The 18,306-nt window shown below is 41.0% G+C and overlaps 1 protein-coding gene across 1 annotated transcript in view; it reads left to right on the top strand.

Annotated features, from left to right (window-relative positions):
• Positions 1–18,306, top strand: part of AGBL4 (ATP/GTP binding protein like 4) — a 1,406,381-nt gene that overhangs the window by 55,984 nt on the left and 1,332,091 nt on the right.

Raw genomic sequence — 18,306 nt, forward strand, 5'->3', positions numbered from 1 at the left:
ATTAAGGAGTCTTGTTGTAAATTTATTCAATAATATAAAAATAAACCAGGATAATATAATGTTGTGGTGCTACCTAATTATATACAGAAAACAACAGTAAAACCAGTATCTAAACAAGATTGACATTCTATAAGTAATGGTAACAAGGGAAATCAAGGAAGACTTACTGTACAGCTTGATGGCTGGAACAAAGAATAAAAACAGGGAGGAGCAGGTGGGGTCTGGAAACTATTGAAGAGTGAAGAATGCAAGCAAGTTCCATTGCCTATGGAAATATCAGAACAATGTATAGTAATGGAATAATAAAAAAAATCTCATTTTCTAAAACTATTCTAGGACTTGGAAACACAGGCAAGGACCTATTGAAAGGCATAGGTGAGCTGTGAAGTTGTACATCATTCCAATATGAAGATATAGCTAGAAATATACTTGACCTGCTTGAAAGTTTATACATAAATTATATCAAAAATTTTAACCACTTGGTAACAAAAGCAATAGGATTAATTTGTTGAACAAGAATAGATTTTCTACCCCCAAAAATCTGTCATTTTATGAGGGGTAAGTCACTGATAATAAGGAGGGCCAAATTCAGATTGATAAAAAATTAAATTAAAATACAGTATGTGACTTTTAGGCAAAAACTTTTCTTGCCAGAAAGCTAGATAGAGTATCAGACTGACCTTGAAAAGGCATCATCCAGATCTGACAGGTTGAACAAAAGTCTATCCTTACATTTGCCCATCATAGACTCAGAATTTAGGCCAGAAGGGACCAATAGATGATGTAGTCTGTCCTCTTGTGCATCATAGGCCCCTAAACACCCTCAGTCACCCTTCGCAAAGCCCATCAAGCTGAATTAGACCACAGTGTTACAGGACTCAGGAATCTAAACTATTGTGTGCCACAGCAGAGATGCCCAAGGCCCCTGCAGTGGCAGGGAATTCAATAAGTGAGATGTAACCATCCAATGAGGAATTTTTTGGTTTAAGAAATAGATGGAAGACTTTTAATCGGAAGTTCACTAAAATCTTAGCTGTAGAATTCCTGACTAAAGATTCTGGAGTCAGAAAATTGTGAAACACCTTCCATTACCTTGCGTTTTTATCTTTAAAAGCAAAGTTATTTAGAACCATCTTGGTGTCTTTACAGAGGTTTATGAAAACATAGTTTAAATGTATGCCTGTACACTGACTGAAATTTTCATCAATTATTTTTCCCTAAGAATGATCTTTGTGAGAGAGACACAGGTAGTAAATAGAATTTAAATGATGGTATGCTGAACATCTCATTTTCTGTGCTTCCAATGTAAGACTCAGCAGGCCCTACCAAAATTACAGTTTTGAATGATGTGCCTCCTCTCCTCTACATACCTGTAGATAGTACATTCACTGTATAAGGTACTAGTAAATGCTCTCTTATCTCCCTCTGGTTGCTTCCTTGGTTGAGAATACAGATTGTTATTTTTTAATATTTATTAGTTTGTTTATTTATTTATTTCTCATAGTGCCCATGAGACTTTGATGATTTCCCAAGAGGAAAAAAATCCTTTCCCCCAAAAGCTTTGCCTTCAAACTCTGTGATCCGCAGTAGTTGGGCCTCAGGTAGCAGCTCTGACTTCATAAACTGGGAATTATGGAACAGTGAACTTTGTGGAACTGACAGAACACTTTCTTGCACACTGAGCTTCCATGGAGCACGGCTGTGCTCAACAAAGCATAGGCATAATCCTAGGCACAAATGTCTACAGTGTCAGCTCTTGCCTCACATCTTTGTGGGAGGCCTTTCTGGGGTGATCTTCCTCACAGTACCAAGGACTCCTAGAGAAGTGCTGAAATGCTGGTCAGACCATACCGGGGATTTAGGGCTGTGGTACTTAGGCACTCTTGGCAGCTGGTCAATAGCACACTCTACTGATTTGTCTCTATGGCTGCCTAAAACAGGAATTTCTGCATGTGTATATATGCTTTGGTTACTATATTTCAGAGCTTTTATCTATATATGCCCTAGCCATCTGTAGTCCTTAGGGGCCTCACAGAAGATGCAGGATCCATTGTACTTTAGCATTTCTAAGTATCAACTCAGAATACTGACTATTCGTCATCTTTGGTGCAATACGTTTAGTGAGAATTGGCATTTTGTGCTCTGGAGTCCCAGGTCTTCAGTGTCAGGGATCAGGACCTGCAGCAGATTTAGTCTCCTGGCAACCCAACAAATGCAACTGGGCTGCAGCAGGCTACCTAACTGACTATACCACCTTATTGGGCAGCTGGCTGGCTTTTAGCCCAGCAGCAGCAGGAGCTGCTCTCTGGATGCACAATGTGTTCACTTCCACAGTGCAATCCTCTCTGTGTCTGCTGCTCCTTTACTTGCTATTATCCTGCTGTAACTCTGCTTAATGTAGTCCTGTTTCTGCCTTGTTTCCCAGCCTTGCTCCTGCTCAGTCCTTGCTACTGGCTCCAACTTCCTTACCCTGACCCTGGTTCTTGATTCTGACTCTGACCTTTGCCATGGCTACTAGTTTTCAGTCCTTTCTCTGACCCTTGGCTTGACTATTATTGCTGGTCCTGGTTCTGACTCCTGGCGTGGCTACTGGTTCCTGACTCCTGTCCTGACCCTTGGATTGATTCTGCTTCCTGGCTCCTGCTTCAACTAGTAGGCCTGAATCCTTCTCTAATCACTAGGCCTGACTGTCCCTGTCCCATTCTCTAACACAGAGGCTATATCTGAATGCATCGATATCTGGGGCATGATACTTGCTGTGACTCAGGGATTTCTTGTTGCCAGCTGGCAGAGGGTGCTTTGTAGATAGAGGGTTCCTTGGGTCGGATGTCTACATAGTGGTGTGTCAAAGGGTGGCATGTGAAGTCTTTACCAACAACTAGTAATGTGCTGGTCATCTTAGTCATTGTGAAAGTGTATGTCTGAGCAAAATTTAAGAAGTTATGTATCTATACTGTGTGGCCTTATCCCCATGGGTCCCGCACTTCTAGGCAGTATATACTAGCCTTGGTGGCTCACTGCGACCCTCCGCATAGCCCTTCTCTCTCAAGGGTCAGCATTACAGTCTACTGAATCCTTTTCATCATAAGCCAGCAAGGAGGTTGGTGAGAGAACTCCCACAGTCTCTGTTGTCCCTAGGGGCTTATTTCAGAACAGTTTAGCCTCCTGTCCAGACAGGGGCCTGACGTCCCCTCCCAGAAGGTGTTTCTCTAGTGGCATGTTGGGGGGAACCTGGGTCCACCCTCTACTCCAGGGTTCCAGCCCAGGGATCCTAATGGCAGCAGCTGTTGGCAGCCAACCTTTCACTGCCAGAGTTGCTGCATTTCCCTGGGCTACTTCCCCACAGCCCTCCCGCTTCTCTCTTCTTCACCCTTACCTTAGGGCTCCCTTACCAATGGCTTGAGGGTGTCTTCATTAACCAGCCTTTCAGCCACACTTCCTCTCCTCTGGTCTAAGCTGTAACTGATATGCTGGGATATACTGTTCCTTTGGATGCAGAGGAACTAGGAAGTCTGTGAGTTCAGTGAATCATGAGATGGGAACTCCCAGAGTGATGCTTGGAGGAGGTGGAGCATGCCTATCGTTGACTTATAAAGAGGGAGGAAAGCCTGAAAGGCAGTGCTTGTGTAGCCAAAGGCTGATGGAGTTGGGGAACGGACACACAGCAGGCACAGACAAGGCTTCCTGACACTAAGGGCAGGTGGTAATGAGGTACTTTAGAGCCCTGCATACCCCTGAGAAGCATCGCACATTACAGGGAGATAGTTTTTATGCCTTCTTGGCTTAGAATGATGAAGGATCAGACTGATTAGGTCAAAACTATACATTGTCCCTTAGCAAGGCATTATTGTATGGATTCTTCATATGTGTGAACCTGTCCTCTGTGCAAACAGAATGTTGGGAATCATTAAGAAAGGGATAGATAATGAGACAGAAAATATCATATTGCCTCTATATAAATCCATGGTATGCCCACATTTTGAATACTGTGTGCAGATGTGGTTGCCCCATCTCAAAAAAGATACATTGGAATTGGAAAAGTTTCAGAAAAGGACAACAGAAATGATTAGGGGTATGGAACGGCTGCCATCTGAGGAGAGATTAATAAAACTGGGACTTAGTCATCTCTTTTCCAAACTGATAAGGGGGGATATGATAGAGGTCTATAAAATCATGACTAGTGTGGAGGAAGTAAATAAGGAAGTGTTATTTATTCCTCATAACATAAGAACTAGGGGCCACCAAATGAAATGAATGGTAGCAGGTTTAAAACAAAAGGAAGCATTTTGCACACTGCACAGTCAACGTGTGGAACTCCTTGCCAGAGGATGTTGTGAAGGCCAAGACTATAACAGGGTTCAAAAAAAGAATTACATAAGTTCATGGAGGATAGGTTCAAGAAATGGCTATAAGCCAGGATGGGCAGGGATGGTGTCCCTGCCCTCTGTTTGCTAGAAGCTGGGAATGGGTGACGGGATGGATCACTTAATGATTACCTGTTCGGTTCATTCCCTTTGGGGCACCTGGCATTGGCCACTGTTGGAAGACAGGCTAGTGGGCTAGATTGACCTTTAGTCTGACCCAGTTCTTATGGCCATTCTTATGATTTCACTATAGGGTTTGTTTTGGGAGACCAGTTCTTCTAACACCTGCCATATCCATAGTTTGCAATATTAACATTTTGATGCTTTGCTCATGGAAGCATTTTGAGCACTGTTGCTTGCTCACCATTTCCTTATTGTAATGTGCCATTGGCATTCTTTCCCTTATTTTTGATCTTGACAAAGGGATTTTTCAGTAAAGACCTCTGAGCTTTTTAGTTTCCAACTAATACAGGTGGAGAAAAGATGTTTACCTGTAATTTTTCCTTTCAACAGTATATTTGGTAAGATGTCCACACTCACCTATCTTCCAGGCAGAGTAAGGATTACATATTGCCATTTTTCATACAACTACTTGTTCTAAAATGGAACTGACACTAGGACTACACCTCCACTCAGCAGAAAAATAATGCATCACGTGCTCCAGTGGGGAAGAAACAGCAGGTATCAAAATTTGTGGTTTTGGAGTTCCTGATAAATCCTGTGTTGGGAGTACAGATCATATCTTGTAAATCTGTGTCTTCACCTCAAGGGTGCTCCCATGTGTCTGGACTCAGCAATGCAGGGGACTTTGCCTCTTGTGCAGTGTTTGATGGCCACTTTCTCCTCTACATTGACCATGCCCAGCTGGTCTCTTCACTGTACTCCCTTGCTGGGTCTTCTGAGGCTTGGGTCTTCTGAGGCTCAGCTCATCTGCCAAGTTGCACAACAGTTCAGTACCCTCATGGGGATCAACTCTAAACAATAAGTCCTTTGCCTTTCCTGTGGCTTGATTTCAGTTCTTCCCCCTTTTCAGAGTACTGACCCCCCCAGGCTTTTCCTTGCTGGGAGTCTGCATACCACTTAAACTAACCTTCTGCCCCTCATGGGCTTCTATCTATGTTCTGGTCCCCGCAGACCCTAGCACAGGACTCTTTTCCAGTCTAGTTCCTTTCTGGACAGAGCCACTTCTAAGCTACTGGACCTTTCTCCAGACCCTTTCCAAGGAGAGGGAACTCTTCCTACTTTCTCTCTCCTGAACCTCTTCCTCTCAACCGAGTCTTCTCATCTCTTTATACAGCCTAGTCCTGCCTCCTCTGGCCAGAAGACAATCAGTTGATCACCTCCTGTGTGAAGCATAAATAATTAGGTTCTCGCACGTGCCTTATAGGTGATGGGGATTAAGTCCCATCACACATCTTAAATCTTTAGAAAAGAATTACAGGTAAGTAATAATCTTTTCTGTAATTGCCACATTACCCTTACATTTTTATTAAGTTTGAGACATACTATTTTAAACTTACTTTAGTGTCCTTTCTGAACATTATTGTTTAGTCTTCTGAATTAGCTCTGGAGAATTGCAGGGTGGGTTGAAGTAATATAAACAGATGGCCTATAGGATTAATAGACAATGAAACTTGTCATACTATTTATATTGTAAGGTCTGCAGGGCAGGGACTGGCTCACACTGCGATGGACACTGTACAGAAACAGTGGAACCCGAATCTTGGCTGGATCCTGTAATCGTACTGCATTACAAACGTTAACTAATAATAATAATAAATCAAAAGAAATAAGCAAAAGTAATAAAAAATATTAGTGTTTTTTTTCTGCTTTAGAGTCATGGCTACAGATATGCTGAGGTACCAGTGACTGGACACCTTCCATCTGGGAAAAGGATATAGTTTAAAGAATCAATAACTATCCATCCTAAGCACTCCTCAGACCACTGGCCTATTAAAATCCTTTATAATCATATTCAGTAAGAAAATGTACTTAAAATACTTGCTTATAGGAATTTCTTATGGCTTTCTTGTCTTCTGTACTCTATTAATAAAACAAGCAGAGACTCATTTGTGTCTCTCCTTTTGCAATCAATCCTTTTCTACCTAAAGTCTTCCAGCTTTTATAATCCCCCACCCCTATTTTCTTGTAATTTCCCTTATCTGGTGCAATTTTTTGGACTTTAGTACAAAGTGACTGCAAATTTCATCACTCCATTCAGAGTCTACAGCCATATTTTTTTTTCAGCCTAGTGGTTCAGATTAGCTGGTGATAGCGATGGACTGTGAGTTGTGTGACGAAGTGGGAATGTTCTTAATGTTTTCTCTGAATACTGTGTGGGTGCCTCCATTTTCCCTGTGCATTTCTTAGGTATCTAGGTGGGGGGAACAGTGTGTGTGATTGTTTCAGAGCCCAGGAGTGCTCCTGTGATACTGTCTGCACAGAGAATGGCGGACACTCTGTCTCCTGGCAACTAATGGCCTGGGCCCCTCCTCTACAAAGGTGCCAACTGAAGATGTTGGAGAACAAAGAGATCAGGTGACCTCCTGGCCTGGGAAAGGAGAGTTGCAGTTTGGAGCTGGCTGGGAAAATGGAGGGGAGGCCAGACAGATCTACTGGCCTCCCCTGGTCCCCCAAGATGGACCTAACTGAGGGGGTCCTGTTGTTTGTACCGGCAAGACCTGTCTTGGACTGTGTTCCTGTTATCTAAATAAAACTTCTGTTTTACTGGTTGGCTGAGAGTCATGGTGAATCGCAGGAAGCCGGTGGTGCAGGGCCTTGTCTCCCCCAGCTCTGTGACAAGTAGTGCCCCAATTCAGGTAGAAATCTTAATCTCTGCAAAATCAGAGTGGGTTCAGATTCTAGTTCTAGCCACAATCAATCATGAATATTTCTACAGCTTCAGACCCCTAACAATCCTCATCTTATGACCTCATCTTGCATTACTTTTAAATGTCTTCTGAGGTCTCTCCTTACTATAGGCTGAGACTGGGTGCTCTGCTTTCCTCCCAAATGGACTTTGAGGGCATCAGGTGGTTGCTTCATCATCTTCCAGCTTTGAAGAGGTTTCCAGGTAAGGGACACTGCTTCTTTCCCAAGGTTTTTGAAGAATATTTTTTTGTAGGAGTGGGGAGTTAGAACTTATGGAGAGTGGCCTGATGATCCCCATAAAGCAACCACATACTGAAACAGCTTCATAATGCATGATTGCTAGCATCCTCCTGCTCTCATGGAGAGTACAGGGAGGGATTCATATATGCCCAGTTCTCACATATTGCTTTACATAAGTAGATCTCAGAGTGCTTCACAAAGGAGACAAATTTCATTATCCTCATTTATGGATGGGGAAACTGAGGCATAGAGAGATGAAGTGATTTGCCTATGGTCACCCAAGAAGCCAGTAGCACCGCAGGAATAGAGCTCAGGTTTCCTGAATCCCAGCTCAGTGATCTGTCCAGTAGGACACATTACCATCATACATATTCTCTCAAGGGTTTTTAAAATCAGCTTTTGAAATTCAAAATCTATTGAAATGATTTCCACAATGTTTGATGTACCAGATTTAAATTATTTGTTAAATCTGAACAAAAATGAAACGAAACAGGGATGAGATCTTGCTCCTGGTCCCTTTTTTAAGAAAAAGTGTTGAATATGAATCTTTCATAAACGGTGTTGCTAAGTACTTTACAGAGGGAGTCATTCATAAAGTGAGATTTCATGTCAGTAATAATTTAGCTGTTTCAGAGGGCAGTAGGGAGAGAGCTCCAGACAGATGCAGCAGTACCATTAAAATACTGGCTCCCTCTCTTCCTTAGCTTGCAAAGAGACAAGAAGAAGAAAAAAGGAAAAGGTCAACATGGTAGGAACAGGATGAGAGAGTGTGGGCATAACCAGGTCTGAGGTCAGAGATATTGGCCAACTTTCATGAGCAAGAGAGTAGTGTGGCTACAGCATTCTGACATCTTTGAAGTTGAGAACTTGGGGGTTTAGAAAGACCATTTAAAGAGTGACAGCAAAATCAGTAATGTGGGACAAAGAGGACATTTTAGTGAGCAGTACATTTTAGTCAGCAGTACATTTTAGCCTTTGAAGTATTCAGTAGTGGGGAGTTTCGGGATAGCCTGGGGCTGGCAGAGTTTAAGGCAGGTAATTATTGCCATGGCTCTTCCACAGCAGCTGGCAGATGGAAGCTGATGTGGTGTAGTGCACATTTCTTTGTCAAAAAGGAGGTGTAGGATCACGAACATGCTCCCCTTGCACCACCGAAACATCTACTTCCAAGATGCTACACAGGCAGAATGCCCTGAGGAACTGGCATTAATTAATGCACTTTGCTGCCACACTTGCCTTTCCTTTGTGAGGCTGTGTCTTTTAAAGGAATAATAAGGCCCAAACAGTATTATCCTGAAAAGGTTATGGAAAGCCTGATTTTTCTCTCACTGGTATAAATCAGGAGCAATGCCATTAAAATCAGTACTGTTACACCAGTGGAAAACTGGTAAAAATGAGAGGAGACTTTGGCCCACAGATTTTAACATTAGCATGCTCCAGCTGTCTCACATTTTTCCCTGCTCAGGAAACACCCTTGCACCATTGAGTAGAACCCCCTCCTCACCACATATTTTGTTAAAAGGCAATAACAATTTTAATAATTTTAGATATATATTGTACAGACAAAATGTAAGAAGCTAGAATTCTCATATGATGTCACTCATATTTAGACTTTATCAGACTGTCTTATTCCCATCCAAGGCAGCTAAGGATGTCTTTGCTTCTGTGAATTAAGCATTGACTTGCACCTACCAACTTACACTTACTAATGAGGAGATCTGGCCCTTCCCCACTAAATACTAAAATACTCCATGTTCTCAGGCATATGTAGCATAGGAAAGAAGAGAACCTGTTTCATTTCTGAAATCTTCCCGTTTTGCAAGAAGGTTCACTTAAACTAACTAATTTATCTCTCTTTAGGATGTCACTATGATAACAAAGTCCCTTAAAAAAAAAGCAGCAAGGAATTAGTAAAGGAGATGGAAAATAGTTTGTGCAGCAGTTAATAACTTGACATAGAGGCATACAATAGTAGTGGATGCTTTTGAAAATGTTGGCCTCTGTAGTTTGGTTGCATTATATAATTCTATTAGTTTGATAAAAACAGTCTCTGAAATATTTTTCTAAGGCAATTTGGATTTTTGGTTCACAGCCAAACATGTGCAGTACTATTCCATTTTCTAGGTGAAGCTTCAGGCCTTTCAAAGGATACTGTACAGTTGCAGAGCATTTAGATGATTTTTTCACAACATTGGTCTAATTGCAGTATGGGTATCACTGTACTGCACAGGTTAATATTTGCATTACTGGTATAAACAGTATAAATGAAAGTATACTTAAAATTACAAAAGATTGTGTGCGTGCTTTTATGATGAAGATGTAGCAGTTTGTATTTCTTTCTATTCAAGACACGTGCTTGAAAATTTCAGGGATAGTTCATAATTTGACAGATATGTATTGTGAGCAGTGGATCAGGTAACAATACATTACGTGAGTCAGAGCATCTAAACATGGTCACTTATCCATGATTTTTTGTCTAGTTATAAATCCAGTTTTCTGTAGAAGTTACATTGGACCACTTCCTCATCAAGCTCACTCTTACAAATTCTATGTAAAACCAAGAGGAATTTATGAACTGGTATACTTAGATGCACTCCTTTCACAAGAAAGTTTTTGTAGATCTTTGTACCTGAAGTTCTTCCCCCTTCCTTAGAATGCATAAATAAAATTACTTCACATTATCATCTCCATGTATTTTGTGGTCTTTAGGGAAGAATTCAGTTGAGACTAATCTACATTCCTTATATTACCTCGGTTGTGGTTTTTTTTAATATAGTTCTATGAAAGTATAGCTTGGCTATCTTGTACCTGATCTCAGGTTCAAATAATGAAAATGATGTATATGCTATTCTATTGTGCCAATCTGTTCCTTGGTTGTTTTTGTTTAAAGAATTTGTATAGATTGAAATGCAGTTGCAAGTGTATTACTGATTTTGTATTGCTCACTTGTCAAGATTTTTATTGTGTGGATGAAAAATAGTATTTCAAAACCTGGCAGTGTATTGACAAAAATGAAGGAGCACTTTGTATAATTCTCTTTTTGAAAAACTACCTCTTTTAGAGACAGAGATTGCCTGAGCTACTTCCATTCATATGTATCTTGAACAACAGATTTATTGATAGCTTTTAGCTAAGGTTTAATTCTTTTTCCTCTTCTGTTCACCATGGTGCTTACTTTTCTGTATTAAGCAAACCAAAATTATGCTCCTATAAGCAAGGCATACAATATGCAAGTGTCCTAGGTGTAAAAGGAAGCATTGACCTTTTGTTGCTAATCTGTGACAGGTGCAGGCTATTTTCTTCCAAATGATGTTAATTTTCATGCCTAAATCTACCCCCTGAAACCTGCATTCTGTATAGCCACCACAGGGGAACTGGTGGTCGTCATGAGTACTGTAATGGACAGCTGAGAGGGATAATCACTGATATTTCAACACATTCATGCTTGCAACTCATACATTTTTAGTGCACTTCTGTCTTCACTGCTTATTAGGAGGGCTGAAGTTAGTTATTCATTGCTGGACAAAAAAGTGTCTGAGAAAGTTCATGTGCAGAGAACAGCACATTGTTACAAATTAGTTTCCTTTACCATTTCTGGCAAACTCATTACAAAGTAATCGTGCCCTGTGCTGAAGTGCACTTCCTCTGGGACCAATAACTGTAAATAAGCAGGGCTGCAAGCTGGCTGATAAGTTGTTGTTCTGAAGATAACGGTCCTTTTTAGCAGAGTGTTTGACCTTTTTCTTTATATTGCCTCAGGCTTGTCTAAGACCCTCAAGGTCTATTTTTCATCTTAAAATTCTCTGTAGGAAAGCACAATGTGTGGCTTAAGAAGATTTTAGGATTGCTTAACATATCTATATTTTCTTTTCTTGCATTTTTATGAGAATTGTTGGCATACTCAGTAACTCTAGCTAGCATTTTCTTAAATAGGTTTTCTTTCTTCCTGTATTGTATGCTTTTTATTGATGTAGGAAGTAATATTCTTTAATATTTTATGAAGAGTAAATGTATGTTGCATAATAAATAAAATAGTAATATTGGTTTTATTTTAAGCCTATTATAAATGTAGTGAACTTTTCCAGAAACTTTAAATGTACTTTTGGTCCATTTAGAATAACTCATATATTGCACTTTGTTACTCTCGTGTAAGAGAACTAAGATAGTATGACTAGCAACTTAAGATTGAATGATTAAGGGAAAGTCTACATATTCTGTTTTTCTGTTTGCTGTAAATATTGCATAGAACTCTATATGGGAACTGAGAATGTCTGTCTTACAAACAACCTCCAGGGCTAAGAAAAAGTGAGTTTCTTTACAGACATTTGGGAGTCTGATCTGTTCACATCATCCTAGAAGATTTAGAGAGATCTGTTGCAGTACTTCTCAAAAGCAAAATCATAATAAAAACAAAAATCAAGTTATTTAAAAGTGCATAGGAGAACTAATTCATATTGTTTCATAAAATTCTGTTTCCTTCACATCCAGCATTGCACCTGTGCCATAAAAAAAACTGTGTAAGAAACTGCACTGTAGAAAAGTTGAATACCAATGTGCTTGAGTTTAAACATGTACCAGTCTTGTTACTCATTGTGGTTTTTCTTTTAAATTCCACAGATCAATTCGTTATCTTACATATACTTTTAAATAAAATGTACATCATTGACATCCTCTATGTTCTGCAGGGCTAACTCATAAAAGTTACAATTACTGTGGAACTATATTGTGATAGCTTTAATATCTTAGAGTTGCTTAGGGCCAGACACTGCACTCATGGAAGATAGTGGTGGTGCTCCCATTGATTCCAGTGGAGGCAAGTGGAAGCCCTTAGTGCAGTACAGTACTTGTCAATATTGTTGCAATGTATGGCTTTCTTCTTAGAATTTGTTGTGTGAGTTGGGAATGGTCTCAAATGCCTGATTTAAAAAAAGAAAAGAAAATTATCTAAGCAAAATTGTTATAAGGAGAAGGCAGAAATTAGTGGAGAGTAGAAATGTACACAGAAATCAAATATGGAGATGGTAAAAGTCCCTGAATAGTTGTAGTTAGCTATTTGACTTCAGTTTATTTGTGTATGAAACATAATGGTGGCACCACACAGAACTGACACTGTCCACCTTTCTCTTTAATTGACTATCATAAAAGCATAAAAAGTAGCTTATTCATCTAGTTTATTGTAAAAAAAAAAAGTGGTGTATTATCTCAGTGCACGAGGATTTGTGACACAAGAACAAATTTCAATATGTAGCTGCTTTTTAAATCACTAATTAGATAAACTATTTCTTTCTCCATATTACACTTTTAACTTCTTCCTCCAAAGACCAAATTAAGGGAACACCACCCACTTTCCCTATATATTCAAAAAGTAACATGAATATAAATTCAAAAAGCTGCCTTTTAGTATAGTAGATGCTTATTTTGAATGTAAAATAATCCTATCTGTTCTTCACCATAAGATGGATATGTAGCATCATATCTTCATTATGTAATCAATGTTTAATTGTTGCTTAATACTTCTACACCTTTCAGTAAAAAGCAACAGAGTCCTGTGGCACCTTATAGAGTAACAGATGTATTAGAGCATAAGCTTTTGTGAGTGAATACCCGCTTCATCAGACGCATGACATATAACATGCGTCTGACGAAGTGAGTATTCATCCAGGAAAGCTCATGCTCCAATACTTCTGTTACTCTACAAGGTTCCACAGGACTCTTCGTTGCTTTTTACAGATCCAGACTAACACAGCTACCCCTTTGATACTTGACACCTTTCAGTGTCAATCACTGTTTTTTGTGGTACTGGGGCATATATTCCTGTACATTGAGATAAAAAATGTAATCCCTTGACTTTAGCAGTATGAAGGCAGCACTGTAACATTCATAAGTTTTATTATGAGTTTGGTGTAGTAGTTGCTCAAGTCCTTTCTCTTTGATGTCAAGAAGCATTTTTCAGTGACACCCACTGAACGCTAGAAACTCTCTTTTAATTTGTGGAAGTATTTTTTTATGCTTGTGCAATTCTAACCTTTTTTTATTTTTAACAAAAACTTCCACTTTGGTTAGGGGCACTGTCATGTGGGTTGAAATCAGGATGATAGAGCGTAAGCAAAGGATACAGTGACTACAAGCATCAGCCTTCTGCGTGTGGGGAACACGTTGAGTAGGTTAATAAAAGTATCTGGTGTTGGGTACTGCCTTATTTAGCATCTTAATGATTTGGAAGAAATAGCATGTTAATGAAATACACAAATAATACTGAACTGGAAGGAGTTGCAGATACCTGTGAGAACAGAAAAATAATACAAAGGAACCTATGCTAGAGAGGAAAAAAAAAAAGTGAAAACTTCTGTGAGAAGATAATCTTCCACACAAATATTCAGTGATCTTGAGAAATTTGGAAATCAGTAATCTTGGAAGAGACCTAGGTATACAATGAACAAGTGATTAAATTGCTAAGAGATCTGTGGTAGCTAGATATGATGCTGACAAGTGCACTACTTACTCCTAAAAGCATTCTACACCAAAAAATTAAAAATTCTGCACCAAAAAAATTAAAATTTGTGCAAAATATTTTAAAATTCTACAAATTTTATTTGACAAATAAATGTGGCGTTGGGGAGCACAGGCCACTGGCTGCACAGAAATGGGAGATCAATGTGCAGCTCCCCCAACCCCCCTGGGACACAGACTCAGTGGTGAGGCTGCATTCCACCCTGATACATCACAGGCCCCAGAAACACCCCAGGGCCCTGCCCATCCATGCTAGATGCACCAGGTGTGGGCAGGCAGGCTCAGCAAGGCAGGATCCAAGTGTGGAGGGGCTCAATATGGGGGGATCCAGGTGTGGGTTGAGAAGGTTCTGTATGGGGCAATCTGGGTGTAGGCAGCTTAGTAGTGGATCCGGCTGTGGAGGGGATCTGGATGCACAGAGGTTGTTGGGGGTTTTGGGTGCAATGGTAATGGGACTCTGCAGGGGAGTCCAGGTTGAAGGTGGTTGTGGTTTAGTGCATAGGCGCCGACTCCATGGGTGCTCCAGGGCTGGAACAGCCATGGGGAAAAATTAGTGGGTGCTCTGCATCCACCAGCAGCCAAGCTCCCCTCCCCACCCCCCAGTCTCACCTCACCTCTGCCTCCTCCCCTGAGTGCGCCGTGTCCCCACTCCTCCGCCTATCTCCCAGTGCTTGCCAAAAAAGCAAACAGGATGTTAGGAATCATTAAAAAGGGGATAGACAATAAGAGGGAGAATATCTTATTGCCCTTATATAAATCCATGGTATGCCCACATCTTGAATACTGCATACAGATGTGGTCTTCTCATCTCAAAAAAGATATACTGTATTAGAAAAGGTTCAGGGAAGGCCAACTAAAATGATTAGGGGTTTGGAACGGGTCCCATATGAGAAGAGATTAAAGAGGCTAGGACTTTTCAGCTTGGAAAAGAGGAGACTAAGGGGGAATATGATAGAAGTATATAAAATCATGAGCGGTGTGGAGAAAGTGAATAAGGACAAGTTATTTACTTGTTCTCATAATATAAGAACTAAGGGCCACCAAATGAAATTAATGGGCAGCAGGTTTAAAGCAAATAAAAGGAAGTTCTTCACACAGCACACAGTCAACCTGTGGAACTCCTTACCTGATGCGGTTGTGAAGGTTAGGACTATAACAGGGTTTAAAAGATAACTAGATAAATTCATGGAGGTTAAGTCCATAAATGGCTATTAGCCAAGATGGATAAGGAATGGTGTCCCTAGCCTCTGTTTGTCAGAGGATGGAGATGGATGGCAGGAGAGAGATCACTTGATCGTTACCTGTTAGGTTCACTCCTTCTGGGGCACCTGGCATTGGCCACTGTCCGCAGAAAGGATACTAGGCTGGACCTTTGGTCTGACCCAGTACGGCCATTTGTATGTTCCTATGGTGGGGTAAGGATCCGGGTGCGGGTGGCTCATTGGGTTGTCCAGGTACAGGGGGAGTGGGGCTCACCGGGAGGGTTTTGAGTGCAGGAGGCTGAAGCTTGACAGGACGATCTGGGTATGAGGGGTTCTGGATGCACAGAGGTTGGGTGGATGGGGGAGCAGCTCTCTGTACAGGGATGTGTCCCCCTGAAGCTGAGGAGCGATGGGTGCAGGAATCGGGGGGTGGGGGGTGGGGAAGAGGGGCAATTTGCAGGGCTTCCTGCAGCTGCGGGAGAAATCTGAGGCGGGGGTGTTCTCCGCAGCCCAGCTGGGACTAGCAACTGAATCCGGTGCAGGGTTGGAGCCACCTTCTGGGTCCTTCCTAGTTCTGCCTCCTGCCCCACAGTGATTTACCTCTCTGCCAGCTGCCCTGGGCACCTGAAATATACTGCTGGGGAGGCTCACATGACTGCTCTTGTGGCTTTGCTTTGCTTCCCCATCAGAAAGTCATTTTTCTGTAGGGAAGCAAAGAAATCTGCAGGGGACAGACATTCTGTGCATGCACAGTAGCGTAAAATTCCCCCAGGAGTATAAATTAGTAATGCATAGGTAGATAGATTGCTCTAGATCAAGAGTTCTCAAGCTTTTTCTTTCTGCGGACCCCCAACATGCTATGAAAACTCCATGGCCCACAACTATTGTTTTTCTGCATATAAGAGCCAGGGCCAGCATTAGGGGGTAGCAAGCAGGGCAGTTTCCCAGGGCCCCATGTCACAGGGGACCCTGCAAAGCGAATTTGCTCAGGCTTCGGCTTCAGCCCTGCGTGGCAAGGCTTGGATCACCAGGCTTCAGCCCCATGCAGTGGGACTTTGGTTTTCTGCCGTTAGCCCCAACAAGTCTAATGCCAGCCCTGCATGGCGAACCCCCTGAAAGCTGCTTGTGGCCCCCAAGGGGGCCCTAGCTGAGAACCACTGCTCTAGATTACATTGGTTTGTAATGGTCCCATCACATCTATTTTGCACCAGCAAGGGTTTCCTTAATACCAGGGTCTTTACAGCATCTCTGCTCTGTCAGAGTGTTGCATGGAAACACCTGGGCTGAGGGTCTGGCACTTTGAGTTCAGACTAATTAGCAATCTGATGTTGAAATGGAAACTGAAATATGCATTAGGTCAGAAATCAAGGTATAATTTTGCTTTGAATATTTTGACTTCTATAGAATATTTATTCTCTCAGTAATCTCTTGTGTTCCTGATCTGCATCATACACTACAAACCATTTTTATGATCATTGGATTTCTGCTACAGAATTTACTAGCTGCTATACCTTTTGTGTTTTAAATCAATGCAGCGGAAATTCTCTTCTCCAAACCATGCTGCAGATCATTCATTCCAAACCATTACCATTGATACTAATAGGAGTTACAAATGTGAAACAAGTGCAGAATATTATCACCATTTCTATAGTTACAAATATGCATTGTGACTTAAGGCAAATGAAAGAGCTTTGTCTTCTTGTACTGAAGAGTTTACAGTATAGGGCCCTGGTTTTGCCAACTCTACTAACAGTGAGTAGTGGCTTACTCCATGAATAGTTCTAGTGACATTAAGGTACTACTCAACATGAGTAACAGTGGCGGAATCAGGGCCTAGGGAAGACGGCATGCAGACAAGGGATGGGGAAGGGAGTTAACCAAAAGTCAGGTGGATTACATTATTTGTATTTGTCAGATCTCATAGTTACAAAATATATTCCACACTCTTTATATTTATATTTTGGATTTATCATTTAGGCTTGTCTGTAAAATGAGATTCAGCTAAGATAATTTTGCTGTAAAAAGTCTGGATTGGGGAAGGCAACAAAGGGAGAAAGTTTCCAGATATGGAAGATAAAAAATGTTCATTGTGCAATTGAAGTTGGCAACAGCACCAGCTCAAGATTATGCGGAAGGGCCTATAAATACATCGATGAAGTACACAGCTCAAATATCTGTTGGTTTCCAAAATACAAATGATCCCCTCCCCCCCCAAACAAACTATAAGACAGATTTTAATACCATTACTAACGTTAAGCAGCACTTTACTCCACTAGTCATCCCACTGCCTTAAGTGAGACTGCCTGAAGAGGAAGTTTCGACTTTGTATGAATAAGGATTTGGTAATCTTGCCCCAAATATCTGAAACTATATCTGAATTAATAAAATAATGGGTCCAAACATGTAGCAGTACTTTCATAATTAACATTTATATCAGCTTTGAAAGCGAAGGTGTGGGCTTATTTTATTAAATACAAAATTTGATTAGATGGGTGTGAGCAGGAAAAACGTAACGCCTTTCATTTTGTAGGGTATAAATTAGGTGGACATAAAAGCCATCTGTCTTTGAAACTCACTGCAGCACTTCAAAGGAAAAAAGCCCGTTTAACCATTTAAAAGCACTTTTCCAAATTTCTCCAGCACTGAACTCCACTCCTTTCTCCACTGTGGCCTGATTTGTTGCTTGCTTTCATTTTATACAGAAAAGTGCAAGAGGGAGCAAAGTAGTTTCTGACTGTATTTTTCAATATTATATCACAAAACTAACCAGGAGGGGCCCAAGCTAAACCCCATAGCCTCATGTTTTAGGAGAGAGGGCCTTGAGCATCTGCAGGAAAACAGAGAAGTCCTGAAAATCAGCCATAGGGGGAGCAATAGAATTTTTGGCACTGTTTTTAAGTAGGTATTCCTAAACATTAGTAGCACCTGGAAGAAAGAAATCCCTGTAAGCAGGGAGTGGGAATGGCAAAGAGATTATGTGAGCGAAGAGGGGATTTTGAGTAACAGAAGGGATGAAGGGACAACATTCACAGGAAGAATCAAAGGTCAGAGAGAACAAAAAGTCATTGGGAATGAATTATAAAAGTCCTTATTGGTGTTTGGTTTTTTCCGTATTGACT

Source organism: Gopherus evgoodei, chromosome 8 (assembly GCF_007399415.2).
Source record: "Gopherus evgoodei ecotype Sinaloan lineage chromosome 8, rGopEvg1_v1.p, whole genome shotgun sequence".
NCBI lineage: Eukaryota > Metazoa > Chordata > Testudines > Testudinidae > Gopherus > Gopherus evgoodei.